Here is a 27,306-nt window from a genome sequence, read left to right on the forward strand (position 1 = left end):
AATCTTTTAAGTCTAATTAGACTATGATTGGACACTAATTGCCAAATAACAACGAAAGTGCTACAGTACCATTTCTCAAAAAAAAAATCGCCAACTAAACAAGGCCCAAATACACCCAAAAGTAGGGCTGACGGTGCTGTGAAATTTGAAAAGGCTAAAAGCTACTTTTGGTTATACAATATATAAGACATCAATCTTAATAAATCTGATTTTTTGTTTTATTTTTTATATAAATTTTCACTTCTTATTTTACAGTATATGTTTGCGTGGAATAGATCTAAAGCAACACATATTTATACGATGAGTATAACATATTTTGTTTTAAGATTTTGTGAGAGATTTTTTCAAGACACATAGTGTTACTTATGTGACAGACACTAATATTTACATATATACTCGAACCTGTGTATACAATGACATTGAGTTCGTGGATTTATTAGCGTACGAAAGAAACAGATATCAGATATTTTTTCCTGCCAATATAAAACATTATCGTAGTTGCATTATAGAAAGATCTATATAATAGAGTTTGTGAGTATGCGACGCCGCGTTCTTACGTTAATTTTATCACTTTAATGTATGTATTTAATTTTACACTATTGTTATCTTATATTGTGTTTTTAGTATAAAATTTTAGTCGTCCTCAGGCAATGCACGGGCGCGTACCTAGTAAAAAAAAATCCTGCACGCGCCCACCCAGTTCTCCGGCGGGGCCGAGCTCGACGCCGGCGCGGCCTTGCTGCGGCGCCGCTCCTCAGTCCGCCGCCTCTGCGGGAGCGGGGTCGCTACGACCCTGGTCTGGGGGCGTGAAGTCGACACCCACTTGGGCGTGGATCGTATTCTTCTTCCCTCGGTAAGTAACCCTATTTGCTTGGGGCCGATGTCTCCGGCTTCTAACCAACTCTGAAACCCTTCTATCTCCAGTGGGCTTGCTGCAGAATTTCGTGGTGTAGTGATACTCTAGGAGACCAATCCATCCATCCATGGTTCGATTAGGTTCGTGTTCCTCATCTTTAGCTCGCAGGATCGATAGATGGCACGCTATTTAATGCCCAATTGTGGTGCCGGTGCAGTTTGTTCTCCTGAAAAGTAACGGGTCTTTCACCCTAAGTCAGCCCCTTGCCACAATCTGCTCATCTATCTGGAGTCTACACCCCTGCTATTCTCAGATCAATATTGGCATATTGCTACCCTCTGGTGTGTGCCCGACTCACGGACCCCGTTTTGTTAGTATCTCGAGAAAATAGGTTGTTGCAATGGTTTAATGCTATTTTGCTACATCTTTTGTTTTGTGTTAAGAATTGCGACATTTGAAAGAGCACCAATGTGGCAAGTTGTGGATTTTGATTTGACATTTTGTTAGGTCCTCATTTCGGTTAAGTTCATGTCAGAACAGAACTATTACCTACAGAAGGCTGCACTGGCTTGCTTATCCTCCACAGTTCCTATTATTTTTTTAAAAGGCATTATCTGGATTATTATGGTTTAAATTTAATTTTCTTGAACACACAGGAGAGCTGTGTATCATTATATTAAGAAGAGAACAAAACACGGGGTGAGATCCCTTACAAAAGAACCACACAAACCCCCCACCAAACCTACAGGTTGAAATAAACATTGTTGTGCAGTCATATCCTTTCTGCATAATCTGACCATCTTACCTTTAAATTTATGTTTCACAATCTTGCACATTACATTCTCTGATATTGAAGCTTTAGGTCATCATTGGTATTCATGATATTTCTTTTTATGGTTTAATATTGTATTGTATTGTATTGTACCTATGATGCGATCATTTTGGTTTTTTTAGATTTAGATGTTTGCCTTAAAGTTGGCTTATTTCAAAACTTCATATTTTCGAAATATGGATGAGTGTGTTATGCCTGACATCTGCTATAAAGAGTCACTTTAAACATGTTGCAACTATGTTATTTCTATGTGCCAATAAAACATGGTTATGTCGGTGTTAAGTGTAACCCAAGTTTTGATCGTACATGGGTGTTTGTTCATATCCTTGTGTTATGCTATAGTTTTACTGACTTGCCTCTGCATGCTCATCTTTTCTTTTTCTTGCAAAGTGCAACACATTGTATTGATCCTAACACAAGTTTTTACACTTTATGGGTGGTAGGTTGTAGGAATCCTACTGTTTTGGTTAAAACACTATTGCATCATCAAATATGGAAGTTGATGATGATGTGGAGGAGGATGACATAGATTTTAGCCCTTTCCTTAGGGAAGGATCTCCGTCTGAGACCTCATCAAGCCTTACATCAGAAGCAGAATGCGAGGTACATAGTTCTGACAATCGACCAAGTGGCCAGACATATTTGCAGAATAGTGTAGTTAATGAAAATACAAGTGACAGTGCACTTCCTCAAAATAGACTGTCATCTCAAGGTCTTGTCAACGAAATATTTCCAGAAGAAAAGTCTACCCAGGTTAATCTTGAGAATGGATTGGAAAAAGACGTTTTAGCAAGCGAAGCTGCTTGCTCTCCAACAGTGCAAAACCCTTATCACCTATCTCTCGAAATTAGCGAGGAAGATGCAATTTGCAGACGGACGAGGGCAAGATACTCACTAGCAAACTATTCACTTGAGGAATTGGAGACCTTTCTCCAGGAATCAGATGACGATAGCGGTCTGCAAAATGTTGATGAAGAAGAGGAATACCGCAAGTTTCTTGCTTCTGTCCTGTCTGGTATAGGCAATGACACACAGGCATTCCAGGGGGACGAAAACCAGGATGAAGATGATAATGATGCAGACTTTGAGCTCGAGATTGAGGAGGCCCTAGAAAGTGATGGTGATGAAAATGCTGAGAACTATGACGACACAAATCATAGGAAAGAGAAAGGTGGACGAAGGCCTCAGACTAGGCAGAGGCGGCCATTTACCGAGTTGTCTGGGGCTCATAGCTATCATCAGGAATCCGATAAAACTAATTTTAGACCAATTCTGCCATATATTCCATCTGCATTGGTGACTCCTGCTCATGCTTTTGGATGGCAATATCCTACCCATAATGCCCTTTCCCCTTCATCCTTGGTTTCAGTACCGTGTGCACCTTTAGCATGTGGATTTACTGATCAACAACTCGGGCAACTGCATGTGATGATATATGAGCATGTTCAGCTCCTTATCCAAACATTTTCCCTATGTATTCTTGATTCGTCTAAACAAGATGTGGCTAATAATGTCAAAAAGATGATAGTTGAGTTGGTTGGCTTTCGTGATCAAGCATTGGCTAGGAGTGCTCCTCAACAGCATATCGTTTTGGAATCCCGGCATCTCTCATCTAGTTTTGTTTCTTCTGAAAATTTGGAATGCCAATGGATGCCATTAATCAAGAGTCCTGTTATATCCATCCTTGATGTCGCACCGCTTGAGTTGGCCCTTCAGCTATTTAAGTGATGTCGCAACTGGTAAGTTCAAGATTGGTACATGGGCCGATTTTTTATACTTTGCTTCTTTTGTTTGTCACCACTTGATTGGTAACTTTGCTTGCATATTGAATTTACAGCTGTTGTGAAGTATAGAAGAAGTCATGTGGATGGCACTGCTGACAAAACCCGCAGGAAAGAGCCCCTATTTCCTTCACCATTGATTAACAGTTGCAAAGAAGTGAATAATGTTTCTCAAGATAGATCAAATAGTGTGCCTACAGCATCATCTCCTTCATCTGGGCAGTTGCAGCAGAAGAAATCGTTGGCTGCTACCCTGCTTGAGCGTAGTAAAAGGGGCACAGTTGCTCTTGTTCCTGCTGACATTGCAAGATTAGCACAGAGATTCTTTTCACTTTTCAATTTTGCACTCTGTCCTCATAAGCCACCTCCTTCACCTATGGCCAATAGAGTGTTTTTCACTGATGCAGAGGACAGGTGTGTTTTGCATCTTCTCCAAGATTTATTTTGAAATAGAATTCGTGCATGCTTCCTTGCCATCTTGACTTCAAAACATAGAAAATCAAGAAAGCTGAATAATTTGGTTTTGTTGAACTGCATACTTTTTTTATTTCTGTATTAGTGATATTGGTTTATGCAACTTATGTGTTTACTTCCTCATCTGCTGTATCACAGCTATTCCATTCATCTTTTTGTTTTCAACTTTCCTCAAGGTTTCCTCCTTTTGTATGGTTAATTGTATCATGGTTGCTTTGTTGTTATTACCACTTTCCTAAAGGACATCATGTAGGGTGCCCTCCTCAATTGTATAGCTGATATGATGCCTGTCACTTTCTTTTCTCGGTTAATTTTTTAGTATATTATCTGCCTGCAGATTGTTAGCTCTAGGAATTCTGGAATATAATAATGACTGGGAAGCAATACAAAAGCGCTTTCTTCCTTGTAAATCAAAGCATCAGGTATTTTTTTGGTTACTCCTTTTTATTGCAAATTTTTCTTCAAGATCCAAAAGTTTCCTTTTATGATTTGTCAGGCACAAATCAACAGCTCTTTTTATCATCTATTTGGTGAAGATTGACATGTCATGAAATAGTTTCTTTTTATTTTAATCTAACAAAAGAAAATTGAGAGTAATGAAGGACATGAAACGCCTTCAAGGATTCAGTATAGAAAAAGGAGTTGTTTTGACTGTATTGACATGGCAATAACATTTTTGACCTTGCTGGCATTAACTCTTGGCCTAAAGTTGATGTCTGCTCTCAGTACTGCCAAAGCAGGGTATTTTTTCAATAAAGATTTTGAAGTCTGAACATTTATTGTCACAAAGGTCTCGTTGCCAATTTACTTTGCTTTCCTTTTGACCGCACAAGCAAGTAAGCTTAGATGAAATCCTTCATTTAATTTTCTTAATGAATTAACACGCAGCTCTCCTGCTTATTCGAAGGGGGAAAATCCTTCATCTAATCTCTGCATACAATCACAACCTGAGACTGTTTGTTCAATTTCTATAATGCCTATTGCTTAGTTGTTGTCTTAAATTGTTAGTTGATCATGATCTTTAATAATTCCTTGTTCTGGGCTTGTGTATTATGCCTGCTGAGTGAAATAATTTCTTTGGTGCAGATATTTGTGAGACAAAAGAATCGTAGCTCCTCCAAAGCTCCTGATAATCCAGTTAAGGTAAATATTTTGCCCTTCTTCATTTACTGGAAGATAAGATGCTGAATTCACTTTTATGTGCCTTTTAGGGTTCAATATTCAACATTATGGTCAAGTTGTCCATTGAGTTGCATAGTAGTGTAACAGATTAACAGTTCATGCTAATAAATAGCAGTATGTTGTTCTCATTCCATATTCTGTAGTATTGAAGTTTTGGTTTTGAACTGATATTTAAACATTGAAGAGAGTGCTTTATAAAATCCTGTATTGTGTACGTAGTGAAGTTTCTGCCGCAGCACTTACACTGTTGATAATTTTTATCTATCTCATTCTGATATCTATACCATTTTGCTTACATGCCAACAAAATAGTAGTATTTTATTTAAATTTATTGGCAAGATTTGTGGACAAATCACATATTTAATAATGTACTCAGTAGCAAACTGGAGATGTTTTTTTACTACTCTCTTAGCGGCACGTGTTGCTCTGCTTGTGTGTGGAGCTATATTATTCAACCTCTGGCTACTAGATTTTTTTCAAAGAGCATGTATATATATGTTGTGGAAGAGTTTGTCTGTGTGTTCCCTTGTTCTGATACTGGTATGGGTTGGGTTGATTTTGCCATGTTCTGTACAAAGTTCAGCTAGGCGCTAGGCGGAATCTATGCGCTGACCCATTGCCTAGCGCCTAGTCGGGAGTAATCGGTCCTAGGCGCTCCTAGGTGTTTTGACAATATAGCCATAAATTATATATATATTATGTATATAACTATATATATGTATATAACTACTATATATGAGTCACAGTAAGTATAAAAAGAGGGCTAGTAGACATATCTGATTCTTAGCTGGCTTACTCTTGCATGTTCCTAGCTCCTGCAAACTCAGAGTAGTATATAAATAATAATAAAGAAAAAGAAAAAGAAAAAAGAAAAAGAAAGGAGGAGTAAGAAGTGGGCTGGCCTAGCCCACCAGGCGGCCCATGTGCCCGTCCCCCCTCCAGGCATGGCTTATCCCAAACCCTCCACCGCTGCTCCTCTCGTTCTCTACTCTCCACCACTCGTTCCGCCTCGTCTCCCTCTCCGCGGCTCCACCCCTCCCCTCTCTCCGGATGCGCTCCTCTACTCCCCTCTCTCCGGCGCTGCTCTGCTCCAGGCGGGGCAGAGGAGGCCGGCCGGGACAAGCCTCCAGGCGGGGTCGCGGGGAGCAGGGCGACCGGCGGGGCCAGCGGGTGGAGCTTCCCTCCGGCGCGCCGTCGCAGGAGGAGAGGACGAGCGGGAGTGGCCGAGCGGCTATCTGCGACCTGGAAGGCAAGAATCGAGCGGGAGCGGACCTTTTCCCTCTTCTCCTTCCCGCGCGCATCCTTTCCCGCGCCAGACGCCATAAGCGCGCGCGCGCTTCCGCGGCGGCCAAAAATTTCGCTCGTGAGCGGGTCGTCCGCCTACGCGCCGCCTTGCGCGCCGCGGAATCGCTGCCGAGGCGCCGATTTGCGCCGCCTAGTCGCTGCTCCCGCCTAGGACTGCGACTACACCCTAGTCTACGCGGAGGGCCGTCGATTAGCGCTTAATCGCGCCTAGGCGCGCCTAGGCGAGCGCCTAGCGGAACTTTGGTTCTGTATTACCATGGTCAACCATCAGGATGGGAGATTTTGAGCTCATTGACTGCTTTCAGCAAAACCCAACATAATAACCTTCCAACTAACTATATTGTTATCTGAATTAATGCAGGATGTGCGCCGTATGAAGGCATCTCCATTGACAGTCGAGGAGAAAGAATGTATCGAGAAGGTGATAACTTGTGACTATCTTATTTTTTTCATGTTTGATTTTTGTCGCATAATTTCTTCCATACCTACTGCGATTTCAGGGGCTGAGGATATTCAAAAATGACTGGACATCAGTTTGGAAGTTTGTAGTGCCACATAGAGATCCTTCACTGCTCCAACGTCAATGGAGAGTTGCAAGTGGAGTCCAGAAATCTTACAGTAAAAGTGATGCTCAAAAAGAAAGAAGGCGAACATATGAAGCAAAGAGGAGAAAGCTGAGAGTATCCATGCCCGATTCACGCCGTGGGCAAGAGGTTAGTATGTTTCTTTAACTTGTAGGATATTCAAATAATATCTTAGTCTCCATCTAAAGTGATGTCGTTGAGCATAATTTTTAATGCTTTCATCACAGGCTGATAACAATGCTTCTGAAGATGCTGAAAATGATGATGATTCATATGTCAATGAAGCATTTTTGGAAGACACAGATAGTATGCCTTATCAGCAGTCAGGCACAGGCCTCGATGAAGAATGTGGTACTACAGGTGGTTACATTGAACCCCAGAAACTAAGTGGTATGAAACTTGATGTAACCACCTCATATATACCTTTTATGTACCACCTCTCTGATGGCCCATCATATGTGAGAACATCTTCCACTGCAGCTCCGGCGGTATCATGTGGATCTCTGGATCAACTGCCAGCTTCCCAATTGAGTAAACAGAAAGGCAGTTGTGTGGTCAAGTTGGCTCCAGACTTGCCTCCTGTGAACCTTCCCCCTTCTGTTCGTGTCCTATCTCAGGCGGAATTTTATCGGAACGCAACACACTTTCATGGCACCTCGGATAATGCAGCAAAGGATATGTATCCTGTGCCTACCTTTGACCTCCTTTACAGAAAGTGCTGATAGACAGCTAAATCTGTTCCCTGATCACAGAGCTAATTCTAGATTGCAGCAGAATGGGATCTCTAGGGATAATGCTACAGAAGATGGTGCTGAGCAAGATTTGCAGATGCATCCTTTACTGTTTCAGTATCCTCGAGATGTTTCATCATATAGTCACCCAGTTCAAAATCTTATTAATCAGTCAAGAAAATATGATCTTTTCCCCTTTGAGAAAGTTCGAGTTGAGAGAAGTAACAACCAGACTACAGGTTCCACCGAAAATGGTACTGTAAATGCTAACACTATTGACTTCCATCCTCTCTTGCAAAGAACAGAAGTTGATGTTCATAATGAAGTACCAGAATATGATAATAACCTTGACTGCCATCAGTCTGATAATAACATGAAGCGAAGTCCCAGTAGATGACCAATCAACAGCTGGGCAAGCATCCACAAGCCCTTCTGAGAGGGAGACAAGTATTGACTTGAACATTCATTTGTGTTCTCCAATGGTCATAAATGGTTCAAATGACTTCAGAAGTAGTTTTAGCAGATCAAATGTTCAAGATGAAGTTTCTAGGAAGGACAAATCTAATGTTCCAGAGCTCGAGGTTGTAAATTCTTATTCTCATTATTGCATTCAAGAACCTAATGAAGAATCAATGCAAGGAATTGTAATGGAGCAAGAAGAGTTAAGTGATTCCGAGGAAGATAGCCAGCATGTTGAGTTTGAATGTGAAGAAATGGATGATTCTGAAGAGGAGCAAGTTCAGAGTCCAGAAGCCTCTCCAATTCAAAACAAGGTGATGTTTGTAGATACGCCTATTAGTATTATAATGTTCATGATCTTAGTATGGCATTGTATTATGATTTGTTTTAAAAAAATGCCATGGCATTGGAAAAGGTGTTCTATTTTTTGTTATTGCTGTGTTCTGCTTTAACATGCCAGGAATATAAACATACATGATTGGTTTTGCTTTCCTGGTTATACTTAATTTGTCAGAAATTTTCTTCTCTGTTCATTACTCTTTATTTGAATTTTCCCTTTTTCTTCTGATTTTTTATGTGTTTAAATATTTCTTGTTCAGGGTATCTCAGCATCAGTTGTTTGTGGGGAATTTCATGTTAGTAATGACCAGAGTCAAATCCAGCAAGGATCTGTTCAAAAGGATAAACAGGGTGCCAGCTCAATGCAGAAAACGCAAGTTCCTTCTCGGTCAGTGAGGGCTAAGCTGAAGCCGGAAACTGCAAAGTGCACAGGATCTAGGACAAGCCAACATTCGTTCACTTCTCGCACAGCTGAAACTAGGTGGAGCAAAACCAGGAATTCTAAAGTGCCACAGGGACAGTCAAGTGCTGAACGCAAGCCCAATGATTCAAGAACTAGAAAAACTCTGGCCCCAACATGAAGGCCAATTTAGCATTTTATTCCTGTGCTGCATGTGCCAATGGCAGAATGGCTCAGTTCAATCTGTTGTCACTCTGTTGTTGAGTTGATTATCGTCAAGTAATATGCAGTGCATGCTGGAGAAAGCAACCTAGCGAACCTCTCTGTGGTCATTTAGCTCGAATTGTCATGTGAAAATAGCAGCAAGAGGAGCATACCAAATATATGGATTCTCCAGTTGGATAGCAAGACTGAAGTGGTGATCTTGGCCCAGTATCTGGAACACAATGTTTACAAATCATCAAATTGTTGGTGACTGAGAAAGCATTCGCATGGAATAAGGTTCTGAACAGCCATGAGACGATTTCCTCGGATTGACTTGGGAGTTTTGTACCTTGACGTCCTCAAAGTTTAAATGTAATGCGTCCTTGTAATTTCAAAAGGTAAGTTGCTCTGCGTTCATTGTGTGTACTGTGAATAGAGAAATGTATCGAGGCCTGATACCTGGAAGTTTTTTTGTATTGACCATTGACAAAGAGTCTAGTGGACTGTAACAGCTTGAGTTCCTCCAGGGAATTAGACTACATACATGGATTGATCCTACATCCTAGGAGTAAAACAAATTTATTATCTAACGTTCAAGATTGTACTCCCTCAGTCTCAAATTATAGGTCCTTTTGCCTTTTCTAAGTATATGACTTTTGCTATGCAACTAGATATACATTATGCTTAGAATGGAGGAAGTACCTTTTTATGCATTTTTCTCCTTTCAAATGGGGATCAATGGAAAATGTAATATATTGTCAGCCAGCATTGCTTCTAAGTCATAACTGATCTTCAATACATGTTCCACTAGCAACTCCTGCAGTAGCTGAATGAATGTTGTTCATGCCTTTGAAATGGGGTTTTTCTGGCAGTGGCATGGCAGTTACTTTGCAGTTTGAACTGATTCAGCAAACTCTCATTCAAACATTGACAAACAACTGATCGTATTGCCTTGCAAGAAAATGAACATGTCATGGTTGCCTCGCAAAACAAGAAGCAATTGATCATGTTGCTCCTCACAAGAAAAGGAATAATTGGTCGTGCATGATTTCACAGCTCAGATCGAGCTGCTCATTTATCTATTTTTTCAATGTATAAAAACCCAGGAAATGAAGAGCCAATTTGTGTGCGGCGGATCGGATATTTGCTTTAGATCATCTCCAATAGTTTTTTAAAAAAATTAGTAAATCAACAAGTTTTCTAAGTGACTAAAAAAGTTGGAAGCATATTTGTTAGGTTTTATCCTTAGGCCCTAGAGGGATGGCGCGGCAGCGGTGGGGGGGTCGAGGTGGCAAGGCATGGCCACATGGTGGAGGACAATCGGTGAGCGGGGTCGGCGGTGAAGGTGACAAGCACAACGTTAGGAGAGGGCGGGGCTGCGGTGGTGATGGTGAGGTGACAAGCACAACGTTAGGAGAGGGTGGAGCTGCAGTGGTGATTGTGAGAGGTGAGTAGTGAGGTCGCTAACGGCCTGGGCAGCGATGGAGGCGGTAGAGGGGCAGCATGGTACGAAGGAAGAAAGAAGGTGATGATAGAGAAAGAGAATGTGTGTGCGTCGTTAAAGCCTTGTCCACGTTCACGCACTAGTACAAAAAGTGTTTGTAATGACGGTAGAAAATGATTTGTACCAGCGGTGTGTTTTTACACTGGTGTGAAAGGCTAGTAAAAATGCTAGATTTCTACTGGCATAAAAGATATACCAGAACAAACTTATTCACATGAAGGTAACCTTATGTAAGCCAGTCTGTGCAAATCCAATTTCACACAAGTACTAAAAAATGAACTCAACTCTCTATAGAGTGGGATACCTAACACTAGTGGCAAACCTAAAGTAAATTGGAGGGAAATGCTCTTACCTTGTAGGTGCATGAACTTGTCCTACAAAAAAGAACCACCATTTTTACATTTTTTAAGGGCGCGTTTGCACTTGTCCGTAACCGCCTCGGTCCAGCCAAACACAAGGTGCATAGCACACGAAAAGGGATTTGGCATAATGATAGTCAAAGAAAATATGTTGAATAGTTTCTGTTTTACTTAAAAACAGCAAACTTTATTATCAATCGAGGAAAATGTCCAACCGGTTCTTGGCTTTTTGTTGCCCACGTTCAGCCATTCCTTTGTGGTTAGAACCTCCACAGTTGACTACTATATGTCTATGCATATGTGGCTAAACATTGTTAAAACAAAAATGTATGGTGTATAATCCAGAGCCGGTTCAATTTGGGCCAAATTCGTAACATTTCACTGGACGGTTCCGTCTACAAATATTGGAGGAAATGTCAAGCCAAATTTGACAAAACTCATAAGACTTCCTTCGCCGGGATTCTAATTTATGTCTGTTGGAACATCTAGAAGGAAAGAAACCGAAGAACTTTCCAACATAAGATTTGCAACCATCCTAAGTAGCGGTATTGATCAAAGATGACATCCAACAATTCAACTTTGCAACTCGACCAGAAGCCAGATCTCCTTAGTTTTGCTTAGTATGGTGGCAGTTTCCTTTTTCTTTTGTTTTTCTGGTTGGGGTTGAGGTTGTTTTACTCTGTTGGTTTTGTTCGTTGGTAGTACTAGTCGAGGGCGTTTTCTTAAGACGTCCGTCTCCATAAATCGATTTTACGAGGCGGGCAAACGTGACCGCCTCTGGTAAATGAAAAATGTCAGTCTCCGTAAATCGCAGGTATTAACTGAGGCGGTTAGATTTTGTGACCGCCTCCGTTAATAAAAGGGCACCGTCTTACAAAATTATTTGTGTAGTAGTGGGTGTTTCTTGTAATCTTTTTGTTTTTCTCTTTTTCTCGTCTAATAAAAATCACGGCAATTCTTTTGCCGTCCTTTCGAAAAAATATTAAAACAAAAACAAAAAAAACTAGAATGTTCTGAAAATATTTTCATGGCGGCACATGTGTAGTACGTTTGTCAAAAATGCACGGTGCAAAAAACAATAATGGCGATCATGTACCAATTAGGAATGCACACATTATATTTTCAGAACATGTCACCACTCTATACATAATTACGATTTACATGTTTAGAGAGTTTTCAACATTCACCAAGTACTTCGAGCACAACCATTCTACCATTTCCGGCCGACAGCGACATGGCTCCACTGGACACTGCATAAATTCGCGTCCGGTTCTGCTACATTCCAAGCACATAAATGCAAAAGAACTAAGATGAAAACAACAGACTCCGGCTACAACATTTGCCTGCCGATAATGCAAAAAAAAAAAAAAAAACAGTTTCATCTTGTTGCCAGAAGCTGCTGAGCAGCAGTCGACTTGGCAAGTGGAGTACTAATGGACTGAGAAATCAGAACTGCTGATCCACAAAATGTAATATGAATCGTTCAATGATATGACATCTCAAGAGCTATAGCTATTACAAAATGTCATGAAAGTGATGTCCCTTTCTTGGCTGTGCATCCTAGAGCCAGCTGAAACCATGGTGAGGAGCTTACACAATAGTGACAGATCAAGAAATCGGGTTTCTGCAAGAGTGCATTGAGATCTTCACGAGCAACAGAGCTGAATCATCAGTCAGGACCTCAAGAGGGCGGTTGGTTGCGATGTCATTGTAATACGGAAACTCGATCATCTCCAACTGGTGCAACCGTGCAAGAGGCACGGAATCAAACCACAATTTAGTATGAAGAAGGCATTTTTTTTTCAAGAGAACAAGAGGAGGTAAGGAAGCCCCTAGGTTATGAACAAGCTCACAGTTTATATAAAATACTTCACAGCGAGTTTTAGCTGTAAGCACAGAAGAGTGCCATGTCACTAACAAAACTAATGCTATGATATTCTATCGTCACACTTGTCATCATTTAGTAAATGTAAAGTAGTTAACATTTTAATCATGGGATTTTGTGTATGTTGCTGTATATGTTGTAGCTTAGAATGCTGAGCAGTGAGTAGTCAAAACAAAGAAACAGCTTAGAATGCTGAATTGCCATCAAATAATTGTGACAGAAACATCAGCCTAGTATTCGTCACAAAACTGATTTATCTGAGTTTCTGAATTCAAAACTCTTGGAGTCCCTATCCAGTTGACAATGCCCTTTTCTTATATTAACGTGCCATTATGAAAAGATATTGTCAACAAGATGTATATAACTTCGCAGTGGAAGCTATCATATATATATATATATATATATATATATATATATATATATATATATATTCGTCACAAAACTGATTTATCTGAGTTTCTGAATTCAAAACTCTTGGAGTCCCTATCCAGTTGACAATGCCCTTTTCTTATATTAACGTGCCATTATGAAAAGATATTGTCAACAAGATGTATATAACTTCGCAGTGGAAGCTATCATATATATATATATATATATATATATATATATATATATATATATATATATATATATATATATATATATATATATATATATATATATATATATATATATATATATATATATCAAGCAACGTATCAACAACCCTTCATAGTTAATTCGCCACACCCACAAATCAACAATACTATAAATTTACATATTGTTTGCAAAAGAATCTGAGGATTCCGATCCCCGCTCTCTAGAAGTTGTGTAGCTTGCTGGAGGGCTCCAACAGGGTGACATTGAAGTGCTCCAGTGTGTGTGCCCACCTTATGTCCTGCTTCAGCTGATGCACCCCAATGGTGTTCTCCAAGAAGTCCTCAGCTTTGGCACTCTTTGTAGTCATACATCCTGGGGAAAATGTGCACCCGATTCTTGGCCTTGTGGCCCATGTTCAGCCATTTGCTTGTGGTCAGATCTTCTACACCTGAATATGCATATATACATGTTGCTAAACATTGTTAAAAACTATTGTACTAATTAATGATGTTCTGAAAACATTTTCATGAGTGTACGTAGTAGTAGAGTAGTATATGTTAGTAGTCAATAAGGAAATTTGTGCAAGAACGGATGCATGAAATGCAAGTGCGTAGCGTACCCTTGGCCTCCCTCTTGACCATGTCAGAGGTGGCGATCCATTCGACGAGGTCCCAGGACAGCAGGTAGCCCATGCCGAGCATGAACGGCGGGAACTCCCGGTCGTGGAACGGGAGCCCCACGCCGCAGTACATGTCCTCCCTCGGCGCCGAGCGCAGGGTCTCCACCAGCGCGTCCAGCCGCAGAAACGTGTCGTCGTCCACCTTCATCACGTAGTCGTACGGCCGTCCGCCGCCGCCGCCGCCGCCGGAGCCGGAGCCGGAGCCGAGCATGGCGGGCAGGCTGGCGAAGTACGTGTACGTCTTCCCGTCCTCCGCGTTCTCGGCGCAGTCGAGGACCAGCACGTCGCCGTAGGCGCGCGCCTCGAGCGCCACGAACGCGCGGTGCTCGGGCGGCATCGGGCGCGCACAGAGCACGAACCGGACGTCGACGCGCGCCGCGGCGCGGAGCGCGGGCGTCGTCTGCTGCTGCAGCGCGTACGCCATGCGGATTGAGGTGGCGCCGGGAGTGCTTGCCGGGCATGGTGTGCACGCCGACGAGGACGCTTCATCAGCTCCGCCGGGGCCGGGCGCTGGCTACCGACACCGTCGCCGACGTTCGTCCACGGCTGCTGCTGCTGGCGCAGCGCGGACGGCCCCGGCGGTGGTGCCGACGCAGGCGCTGGTAGTTGTAGCCATAGCCGTGGCAAGCGGGTTGCGGAAGTAGGCGGACAGCGGAAGGAGAAAGGTGAAGCATAAGATCAGGGTGAGAGGGAGGAGGACGATGAGGGAGTCGACGGTGGTGTACGGGGACGGCTTCTTCAGGAGTTCAGGTACGTCGACATTGCTGCCGCCCTAGTCTTCGAGCGAGGTCCCTATTCTCTTCTTCTTCCACCTTCAGTTCTTCTTTCTTTGTGTGCACGTTTTTGTGACTAGGCGTGTGTGTCTATATATAATCAAGCGATGAATGGGTTGCTTTGGCAGAGTGGTTTTTCATGTCGTCAGATCTTCTTCTATCTTGTTGCTTGTGTAGTGATCTGTCATCGCTGGGGATTGTCTATAGGTGACTAATAAACAAATAGTTGTGACATACCATGTGTAGCAAGCTAGAGAATTCTCTAATAGGTCAGCATTGGTTCTATGATTGTTGTATGCTTGTATTGGCCTATAATATGGTGTAGGAATACGTGTAGCCAGTTTTTATGTCTGGTCAATGCAACAGGCCGATGTTAGAGAAATGTTGAGAAGAGAGGCTTCTCATCTTATTTATTTGTTTGTTTACCTTCTGAAGATTTTTGTATTGACGGTACAATCAGTTCAAATTCAGAACTACTGCCGGCCGATTATACAGAATTTTCTACCTAACACACGAAAGAGCAATAAAAATTGAAAATGAATTGGCCATCTAATTAATCATAGTCAAGGAACACAGCTAGCTAGCTCGGATTATGCATTTTTGCCTTACGTTTTATAAAACCAAATATAGTATTCATATATTAGGAGAAAATTTGAATCGCACGTGGCACCCAAATTTCTCGTGCAAGGGCCAAAAGGTGGAATGGGTCATTTTCATTTACTTGGAAGTTGGGATTAGTGAGGAGTGATGATACTCTACCAGGGTATACTAGGCATCTTGTTTGGGTACACTAGCCAACTACAGTTAGCTAGCTAATAACGGCTTAAAAATAAGAATATTTTGTATCAATTATTTGCTACTAGTTAGCTAGCTAATATCTCATAGTTAATACTCTCTCAATTCTAAATTATAAATTGTTCTGGCTTTTCTAATAATACATAACTTTTATTCTGTATCTAGACATATTTATATGTCTAGCTGCATACCAAAAGTAATATACATAGAAAAGCTAGAACTACTATTAGTTTGGAATGAAGGGTTATCTAGCTAGCTATTAGTTAGTTTGGCCCAGTTAGTTAGGTATTTAGCAAACAATTAGTTAGACTATTAGATGTCATGTTTGGATCCAAAACAGCTAATTATTAGCAGATAAGTATTAGCTCTATGGATCCTAATTAATCTTGAATGATAGTTAGCTACTCCCTCGGTTCCAAATTATAAGTCGCTTTGCCTTTTTTGGTACATCGAATTTGCTAAAAAAAGGCAAAGCGATTTATAATTTAGAACGGAGGGTGTAACTATTAGAGCATCTCTTAAACTCGCTCTAAATCATCAGTTGGAGAGTCATTTGAATAAAACTTATTCTCTATATCTTTTCACCCTCTAAGAGCTTCTCTATATCATGTGCGTACACTAGAGAACCAACTCTGTTATGTATCTTTGGCTAGCAAAAAATTCAAAATAGAGGATGACCATATTTGAATATCTCATTAAAAAAAAGCTATCAGAGAGTTTTTTTTTTATCAAAATCTTTATTTCAATTAATTAGGAAAGATACAAATATGTTGTTGGAATTGCTCTTAGCTGGCTAATTATTTTTTGGATCCACTAGCTAAAAATGGATGTATAGTACTTTTATCTATAATGCCCCTTCCTTTTCTATTTCTATTGGTAGGACACACATGAATAAAGGTTGGTAGGAGTACAGAAGTGTCTATTTTCAATTTAGAAGATACTATTAGGTATGCTAGGATAGCTAGTGAGATAGTTGTTAGCTAAGTGTCTGACTAATAATTGGCTAGATCTGTTTGAATTCAAACAGCTTATTTTTAGAAGCCAACTATTAGCTAGTTGGATTTAAATGTCACTTTGAACCGAGTGTTTCTCCAGTTTCTCATCATCCCTATATATATATATATATATATATATATATATATATATATATATATATATATATATATATATATATATATATATATATATATATAAAGATCCTATCTATTTATTCCTTACTATTAAGGGCATATTTGATCCATGGACTAATTATAGCTAGCAAATTTTAGCTCAAATATGCATCCAAACAAGAGGATTAATAAGTGGACTAATTTTTTAGCCAAATCTTCAACTAGGTTTTAGCCAACTAACTAGCGAACCATAACTAATTTGGGCTAATTTTTAGCCCAACTACTTAGTAACTAGCCATATCAAACATTTCCTAAACCTAGGGAGTTTCTTCATTTTTTTTCTGTTTTTTTTCTTTTGCTTCTTTTCTTTTCTCTTTTCTTTTCTTTTTTTCTTTCTGTTTCCTTTTTTCCGTCCATTTTCCTCACATTGTGCCCATCGTCCCGTTTTTTACGACCCGGACTTCTTTTTACGTTAGGTTCGTTTTTTTCCGTCGGTCCGTTCCCTTTTTTCTTTTTCTGACCGCTGTACGGTCGAATGGGTAAGGGCAAGTACATTAGTGCTTCTGTAGGCGGTCTCACGTAGTGCTATTTAATTTTATATAAGACAGTAACAGATAACATGTATAATGATTATATTTTAAGTTATCTCATAGTAACTCATTATTTCTTAATTTATGTATAAAATAAAAATAAAGTTATGAGTTGCATGACAACAACAATATCATACAATAGTATAATAGTTATCTCGTAGTCCTAAATTTTAGCTCATAAGACGGTTGTTTGGTGAAACAACGACCTTTTTTTTCTCTCTCCTCTCTCTTTCCTCTCCGTTAGCAAAAATCCTACATGGCTCTACATAAGACAAGGGTATGAGATCGCTGATATGTAGCAATGTAGTTGCTCTAAGTTTGGCCGGCCGGTCAACGAGTTGGCAGGTCACAAAATGGTAGCAACCAAATGTGCGGTAAGAGCATCTCCAAGAGTGCCCCGTATCCCTTCCCTATCTATGTTTTTTGGGAAAAAGGAGAAAAACTCATCTCCAAGAGTACTCCATATCCCTTTCCCATCTTTTGGTAATTGGCAAACCGGCCTCTATCGTGCGTAAAAAATCCCTGCGCCGTCTCCTCCTTCCCGCGCCTTCTCCTCCTTCCCGCGCCCTCTCCTTCGCGCCATAGCACGGGCTCCATCCAGGGCAAAGGATCCTCGACGCCGCCGACCTAGGGTTGAGGTATGCCATGCATCTACTCATCCATTGCTCCTGTATGGTGCTTTCCCAATTACTAGGGTTTTGTGGTTTTCGTTGCCGCCACCTGTATATGTAGTTATCCGTGTGCTGTCTGTTTTTCTTTTCTCACCTTTTGTTACGTCCAGTTTTTCTCCATCGTTTTGTTTCGTCCAGTTTTTCTATAGTTGGTTTTGTTTAATCCGTTTTTTAGGTCACGTCTGTTTTTTTAGTCGTTCGGCCCTTTTTCCCGTTTTCATGTTCATACCTGGACGTTATAACGGGACCAAATAATACCACTCTAATCCAATGATACAGACTCCCAAGAACATCTAAATGCTAAAAGTTTATGCTGTGCATGAAACATAGGCTAATTTTAGAGAATAGGAGTGTGTCACTTAGGCCAGTTTTAATGAAGAGTTTTATGACACAGTTATCAAGACTGTCACGTCATTTTTTATGTTGGTAATTGTGACAAAGAATATGATCTAGATGAAACTCTCTCTATCTCTCTTCGTAATTGACATGTCAACTCAACAAATTTGCTAATGTGTCGTAACATTAAATGAGATTGAAACTTCTTTGAAACTTACATTGAGACTGGTCTTGGTGCTAAAAAAATCTTAACATGCTTGCTTCTTCCCTGAGCCGCTGAATGTCGGGACCTCCGATCCACCTCTTCTGGAATCTGAAGTCAACACATGACAACGTCGAGACGATGGGGTGTTGTGCGAGCGTCGAGCAATCGCAACCTATTGTTCCATGACTCCACGTTGGTCGGGTCTCTGGACTCGGAATGAAGCTAGTCTGCTAGTGCGACAACGTCGTCGCACCGTAACGAGGGAATCACCGGGATGGAGGGGGGATTGGTGGGCGCGCACTACCGCCAGCGGATGTGTCGCAGGTCGTATTCTACGGCTCAAGGTAGCATGACGAGGCTCGGGCCTTCTGCGTGCGTAGAGGCGCACACAGCTGTGCCACTGGACGCCGGTGCTCAGGTGCGTGGTCACGGCAGTGTGTGTGGTAGCACCGACGTGAGGCGCTGCTACATGTAGGGAGGCAATTTGCTTATCATCTTCGGTAATGCTCGGTTTAGGGCGTTCGGACTTCGGACGTCCCGTTCTCATTGGATGCATCGAACCACCCATGCAGACAGCAGCTCCGCTCGCCTCGCTCCCCGCAAGCGCCGCTCACTCCTGCCCGCGGCGCCGCACGCCTCGCTCCGCACATGTCGCGTGCCCTCGCCCGTGCAGATTCACCCCGTGCTACTGTAGTGGATTGACGGCGCCTCGCAGGGCCACGCCACCGTATTCGTCGCCAAGCTCTTCGGCGGCGTCGGCCCTGTCCTTCCTCACCACCGTCCTCGAGCCGCAGCGCCTATGGCTGACTCCACCGCGGCGGGGCGCCTCCATCTGACTGTCGTGACCGCCTCCACCTCAACGGGTGCTGCCATCTGCTGTCGCGGCCGCCTCCAACGTGTCGGGTGCCGCCATCTGCTGTCGCGGCCGCCTCCATCGTGTTAGTTCGGTGCGCGTCCGTGCCATGTTGCGCTGAAAAACCACGTGTGGCAAACGTATGTTTCAGAGGTATGTTGCAAATGTTTCATACGGATGTTGCAAAAGTAAATCGGGATGTTGTATATGTTGCAATGATTTATATAGTATGTTATAAGCGTCTGTTCCCAATATTTCATCTGTTTTTCAGACCTTGCATGTGTGTTTATCCGGATGTTGCATATGTTTCAAACGTATGTTGTAAGAGTTTTATCTGGACGTTGCATATGTTTGCAATGGTTTTCAAGTGTTTTTCACGTGTTTTAAACACACGTTTCAAGTGTTTCATCTGTCTTCATTTGTATGTTGTAAGTAGTGCATCTAGATATTTCAAAAGTAGATCGGAGGTTGCATCTCCCTTCTCGCCTTCTACTGCCTCGCCTTGGCGTCTCCTCCTAGCCTTCTGCTGCCTTGCATCCTTCTCAGTCTGTAGAGGGGAAGCGCCAGGGGATGGCGGCGTAGACACGATCACACACTCTCCCCTTCCGTTACGCGGGCAGGTAGCGCTTCGGTTAATTTTTTCTGTTATACGTGGGGATGCCGAGATGGGATGCTCCCATTGGTAGGCCTGGGACTAGGAACTAGGCCACGGTTCGGTTGGCTAAAAATAGGAGCTGCGTCTGGACATGCTGCTGGCACCGGATGTCCGGGTGCTATTGCCTCCGTGTCATCTTGGACTGAACCTCGATAATCAGATACAGACGCGTGAGCTCCGAGGACTTATTTTCGGACACGGACACGTGACCCGGTTATCATATCGAAACTAGGTAGGACCCGAACTCATTTGCTCCCAGGGGCGGATCCAGCAGTGTGGGGGGGGGGGCTCAAGCCCCCCTACCCAAACCGAAGCAGTGCAAATTACTGTAGAGCCCCTATGAATTTTTAGGCAAAGTTCTATAGTGTAGGGGGGGCTGAGACTTAAGATCGAGCAGCAGTGTTGTTCAGTCCCCCTAAAATATTTTCTGGATCCGCCGATGTTTGCTCCTAATAGAGGATGATTCGTATCGACGCATACGCACGAGCACGGATGGAGACTTAGTATCACCGACCGAGTAGACGATGACATTTCAGCCTTTTTGGATGTAGAGATTTTTCACTTCCTATTCCTATTTTTTATAAGCATAAAAAATGAATAATAAATTCAATATTACATGCCTTTGAACCCTTAACCCTAGTCCAACTAATCAAACCATAAACTGAAATCTTGCATTGAACGGTTTGTTTATCCAATCTAATTTAGGTCTTGTTTGGTCATGTTTCTTTTGGCTGTGACTCTAAGCTACAGTACTAAAGGAGCCGGAGACGGAGGAAGCATAAAACGTGGTTTTTTTTTCCGGCTCTCAGTACATTTTGCGAGGAGAGAGAAAAACAACTTATAAGAACAGAACTGCTATAGTTGGTAGTGTAGGAGAAGCTGGAGTCATAAAAAGTTCTACGAAACAAGCCTCTAAGGTGTACGAATGCACCATGCAATCCCCGAAGAGGACTCGAACTCGATATTCTAACTCTACTTCTTTCGGCTCTTAGTACATTTTGCGAGGAGAGGGAAAAACAACTTATACAAACAGGACTGCTATAGTTGGTAGCGTAGGAGAAGATGGAGTCATAAAAAGTTATGTGAAACAAGCCTCTAAGTTATACGAATGCACCATGCAATCCCGAACGATGGCTGGAACTCGATATTTTAACTTTACCAACACATGGATAGTATAAATATTAAAATTATGATATATTTATGAGTAAATATTTATGTGCTTTACAATAGGAGAAAAAATTTATCAAGATTATATTTTAATTCGATCATACATACATACTGAATAAAACATTGTCGCATTATTCCCAATATTAACTTATATTATTATAGATGTCATATATGATCATCATAAAATAAGTTATAGCTTCTAAATTTTTATAAAAAGGTAAAACATAAATAGATATGTACTTTTCTCGTTCTCGTTTCCCTTGAAAGTTTGACAACTTTTTCTCGCGTTGTAATATATGGACATGTTTACTATAATATATTAAAGAGTGGAAATTCCTTCCTCCAAAATTTCATTCTCTTAGTTCGTATGTCCTACCACTCTCTTAGAGCATAAGAATTTTGGTCTATTTTATTAAGAATAGTAGTGCATGATGATGAAATAGATATTAGAGTCCTAATTCTAACTCATGACCCATTTTCATACGAGTTAGAATAATACACGTTCAACCGTGGTACAAATTCTTATTCCAAAACAAGTGGCAATATGTAAATTCCGTTGCACGTATAGACATTTGCTAGTTAAGACAAAAAAAAGTAAATGAATATGCGGTCACGGGTCCTTTGCTCATGGCTAACTCTTCTCACTAAAATAATCTGATTAATTGATTATTACGACAGTTGGAGACGTTTACAGCTCAGCTGACGCGCGAATATAATGTCAACTCTTTTGAACCGTACCAAAACTATGCACACGTGCAAGTCGCAAGGGCTATAGACACGGCTACAAAAAGCATTTCTAGGGACGGCTGGTAATCCTTTGTAGGGGCGGTTTGCCCAGCTGCCCCTACGTAAGGGTCTCTACAAATCATGCATTCATAGGTGCGGTTCTCAGGCCGTCCCTACAAATCGATTTGTAGGGGTGTCGGATACAGTGAGAAGGGGTACCCTAAGCAAGAACCAAAAAAACGACTGCTTAGACTTCGTAAAAGTCGAAACCAGCTAAACACCGCTAGCCTCGGCCGATTCTCCGACTCGCCCGAGGCCCCCTCACCACTGACCTCGAGCGATCCCCCACCAAAGGCCTCGGCCGGGCCACCGACCCTCCGTCTCGCGCGAGGCGGGCTCGGCAGCACTCCGCTGCCTCTTCCTTCACCCGTCCCTCTGACAAAACGTCGTGTCGCATTAACTCAGCCAACTGCTGCCCCTAACATCGGCCGCATGCTCGGCACAGTACAACGGAGTGGCCGACGGGACAGGAGGCAGGACTGGGCAGGGGTTACCCGCCACTGTACCAACCACTATGCACATGGTTGACGCCCATGCCTCACTGTGCTGCCAACTCCTGCTCCGAGAACAACGCAGCATGGGGAGCCACGTCGGGGCTACTGTGGCCTCGGAATTAGTACCCAGGACCAATAATTCCCTCCAAGGTCTCGGCAGTTGGCTTCAGGGGCTCGGCAGCCTGAGGATCCATGTCCGCCGAGCCCCCCGCGATGGCTCGGCCTCGGCATCTGCAGAGCCGCTGCTCCCTACGACGTCATCGCACGATGACCAGCATGTCGCCCGCCATGTCCTGCATCAAGCAGTACTGGAGCCCCACGACGCACAAAACCAAGTATGACCGGCGCGTCACTTCTGCACAACAAGGACGGGGCCACTCCATCGACCATACCACGACAGTGGCCGGCTATAGGGCTCGGACACGCCACCCCCATTTATAGAGCGCTATGTATGGACGTCCCGGGTTCTCCCTTAGAGTATAAAAGGGAAGGACCGGGGCCATTTCTAGAGGAGGGCAACAGGCAGAAAGACGAACACACAGATAGAACTACACACTCCTACACTGCTTGGGAACAACGCCTCAAGCAGCCCGCGCCACCCTCGCCGAGACCTGGGGCTAGCTCCCTCTCTCACCTAGCTTGTAACCCCCTACTACAAGCACTCCGGTGCAAGGAATACAAGATCGATCTCTCAGACTGGACGTAGGGCCTCGATTGCCTGAACCAGTATAAACCTTGTGTCTCTTTGCATCACCATCCGGGATTAGGGGCACGCAGCACAAATTCACTCGTTGGTTGAGGGACCCCCGGTTCCAAAACACCGATAGTTGGCGCGCCAGGTAGGGGCCTCTGCGTGTCAGCTTCGTCATCCTAACAAGTTCCGGATGGCAGACCCCATACGACCACTACATCTCGGCATGATGATCTGGTTCGGGAGCCTAGAGTTCATGTCTCTAGGATGCGAGTACGACATGGTACTCCTCACGCCCCGAGCCCCGCCGACCGACGTCGACATCACGCACCGGTAGCCTAGGCGCAGACGGTGCCCGGGCGGCCGCTCTCGTCATGCTCGCCAGGCGCAACGCGGGCAGGACCACCCCGACACCACGCGAGCTCATGGTGGCGCACCGCGTTCTGCCGGCACCCCATGTCCAGCTGTTGGCACAAGGTCCCTGGTTGGGGACCTGACTTGCCTGAGCCTGGACATGGGTGAAACGCCGGCGGCATGCGGCGACGCCCCGTCGGCATCCCATGCCCGGCTGTTGGTACAGAGTCCCTGGTTGGGGACCTGTCTAGCTTAAGCCTAGGCAGGGGAAAGACGCCGGTGGCGCGGAGCGACGTCCTACCATCAAGCTCTGCCCCGCCACCCCCTGAGGAGCCGATTTCTTTCATCACCCCATTCGACATGTACTGCTATGTGACTATGCCATTCAGTCTCAGAAATGCAGGGGCCACGTACCAGCGGTGCACCACCTAGGTCTTGGGCGAGCACATCGGGCGAACCATCGAGGCCGGCGTGGACGACATCAAGGACAAGTCCAGGAAGGCCAGTGACCTCATTGACGACTTGGAAGTTGGTGGCCCGCCCAAGTACTAAAGCACGGGACCTACAAGCTAGCCTACGAGAAGGGCGAAATCCTCACCAACGCTTGGAACATAGAACAGCTACGTCGTTTCTACCCTTAAATTTCCAAACGTTGTTTACATTGTTTCTCGAAATACAATAAAGAAGCGTTCTTAGTTGTTATAATCTTTCGAGGAACCCCCCTATAGACAAGTCGATTGTATAGAACCTAAGGACCGTACGATCGTCTCAAAGGCGAAAAGGCCGGCCGAGCCGTGAGAACGGCCTACGCCTCCGGGCTACGGCAGCTCCCTCACCACCTTTTCACCCAAAGGACAGCGTAGGCTCCGAGGAAGTTCTGTGCAGAGAGCTTGTCTATCAATAGGGGCTCGACGTCACAATAGCGCTATAAGGGAGACTCGGCTCTGCCTCTGCAAAGCCGAGCCTCCCTCGGGGGCTAAAAAGGGGGAACCCCCCTAAGTCCCGAACACCGTTTGTTAATGGTCTTTCACGTTTGTTAATGGTCTTTCAAAAAATTTCTACGCCAAACTCTCTCACGCTCTGACGGGACCTTCGCAAGAAACCCAAAGACCAAAAGCTTGTCTGGAGGCCAAAGGGCCGGTCGAGTCGTGAGAACGGCCTACGCCTCTGGGCTACGGTAGCTCCCTCACCACCCTTCGCCGAAGGACGGCTTAGGTTCCGAGGGATTTCTTCGCGGGTTCCCAAGATCGAGACAGAGGGCACAGGCTCGGAAGTAGAACAGAAAACGGTTAAAAGACCCACGCACGCAAATACTTTAAAGGCCTCGACGGCCAAAAAAACGTCACGATACGGCAACTAACTCAATCCGGTTACATGGCCCCTTTTGGCCCAGGTCAAAGCTCAAGGATCGGCGGCCGGCGCGGGAGGGACCACCTCTTCTTCAAATAGACCAGCCAGCGCTGTGCCAGGTGCCTCGGCCGCCTCCAACAGCTTCACGACCTCCGCATCAGCCTCCTCGTCATCTTCTGGCAACACGTAGCCATCGCTGACAGCCTTGAGGTTGATGGCGTAGTGCGAGGAGACGACGGCCAGGGCGCGCTTGACACCCATGTGCAACACCCCCCGGAGCCTCTCGTGGACGTGGCCGCTCAACGCAATCAGGCAGCTCCCAAGGGAGCTGGCTGATTGGACCTCCTTGACGTCCAGGGCCTCGCAGGCGGTACGGACAGCGCTGCGCAGCGCCTCGTGCTCCCGGACCTCAACATCCAGCGCCGCTTGCGCTGCGACGGAGGCCTCAGCCGCCTGGGAAGCCTCTTTCTCCAGATCTACGTCGCAACGAGGGGTCAGGAGTCAAACGCGAACCGGAACAAATGAAACAAGGAACACGGTTCAGCAGAACTTACCCTCGGCCTTGCTCTTCCAGGCTAAGACCTTGACCCGAGAGGCCTCGGCCGCCTTGGTAGCCTCTGCTAAGGCGACTTTCGTCGCCTGATGCTCGCTCTGCTCCGCACCCAGCTGCCCGGCTATGGCCTTCGCAGAGGCCGTCGCTTCTTGGGCCCGAGACCTGAAGGAGTCTCGCTCCTCCTCCAGTTCCTTGATCTTCGCCACCAGAGGGGCAGACTGCCCCTTAGCCATGGCCAACTCGGCCTGAAGGCCAGCACAACGAAGGCGGAGGTCCTCCACTTCCGCACTCCACGCCGACAAAAGCCCCTGGGCATCGGCAAGCAGGCCCTTCTGCCGCCGGAGCTGGTCCCAGATATCCCTCTCCCTTCGTAGGAACACCGATTTCCCAAGGGACCGGGTCTCGAGCTCCTAAAGAGGTAAAAAACGCACGTCAAACGCTGCGAGGGGGCTCGAAGAGAAAACAACTCGGCACGAGAGACGAAAGTACTTACCTGAGTGACACCAGGCAAGTCCCCTTCCATAACAGTCATCGCTGTCTGCAGCGACCGCACTGCCAGTTGGCGGTACTGCTCGAGGGTATCCCACCGCCCCCCCTCTGCGATATCTTCAAGGGCGAACACAGGCTCCCCCTCGGGATCAGCCTGGTTCCGCCAGAAAACACGCGGGAAGTTCCACCCACTGGGCTCGGGCCGTAGCCGGGCAAGGGCCGAACTCCCCTCGGCAGGATCTGGGACTGGCTGCTCCGCGGTACTGGCTGCCTCGACGTCCGCCGCCTCCTTCCCTCGGGAGGAATCATTAGACGAGATTGTCTGAACCAGGGGTGGCGCCAAAACTTGCTCCGTCTCCACCTCCATCGCCTCGGCCTCGACGGACCCGGGGGCTCTGGCCTCCGCCATCTCTACCTCGGTGGCCCCGGCGTCCACCGCCCTGACTTCGGAGGTCTTGGGGGCTCCGGCCTCACCCTCAATGGCCTCGGCAATGGTGGACGCCCCAGCCTCCTTCGCCCCAAGGCCCGCGACATCGCGAGGCGTGGGCTCCTCCTCCTCCACTCGCTCCGCGGCCGCCTCGGCACCCTTTTCCTGGGCAGCCGCCTCCTCCAAAACGGCCCCGCCCGACACCGCGCCACGCTGCACGCCAGCCTGCGCCTCCGCTGCCTGATGGGCGGAGGAGCTAACGTTCACCTTGAGCGCCTTACGGGGCGCCAAGGCAGGATCTTCCACCAGATGCGTCTGGCTGGAAGCAAAGACACTCCCAAGGTCAGCATGCGACCAAGGGGCAAACAAGAAGTACTACGGACTCCACCAGAAAAGACGCTTACCGCGAACGGGGATGTAGCCGCTTCGACACCGCCAGCCTCCTCTACAACGGCGGCGGTGGTGGCAGCAGCGCGGCCTCGGTGTCCACCGGTGCCAGCTGGCCTCCGTCAGACCCCGGCACCTCCTCGACCCTTCGCGGAGACAATGGGGTCGCCCCCACCGTCGCTCGCTCCACCTCCACCGTCGAACCCATCGGGCTGACGGCACGCTCCTCCGACACCCGCGCCTCGGGCGCGTCGGCCTCGGCCCCGGGACGGGCCGCCACCGGCCCCGGGACACCTCCTCCTCCTAGGAGCGTCAGGCTCCTTGCCGGTGCCCCGGGCACCATCTCCCTAATGTCGGGGAGGTGTTCCAGGCAGGCCGTCCCCACCTCGCGCCCGCCGCCGTCGCCCGAAGAATCCGACACCGACGACGAGGGAGACGGCTCCAACGGGAGACCGTCGAGCCTCTGAC

At 45.3% G+C, this 27,306-nt stretch overlaps 2 pseudogenes; one reads left to right on the forward strand and one right to left on the reverse strand.

Annotated features, from left to right (window-relative positions):
• Positions 1-665: 665 nt before the first annotated feature.
• On the forward strand, positions 666-9,673 carry LOC136520988 (uncharacterized; annotated as a pseudogene).
• Positions 9,674-13,694: 4,021 nt separating this feature from the next.
• Positions 13,695-26,067, reverse strand: LOC136523601 (uncharacterized; annotated as a pseudogene).
• Positions 26,068-27,306: the final 1,239 nt, after the last annotated feature.

This window comes from Miscanthus floridulus, chromosome 18 (genome assembly GCF_019320115.1).
Source record: "Miscanthus floridulus cultivar M001 chromosome 18, ASM1932011v1, whole genome shotgun sequence".
NCBI classification, from domain to species: Eukaryota; Viridiplantae; Streptophyta; class Magnoliopsida; order Poales; family Poaceae; genus Miscanthus; species Miscanthus floridulus.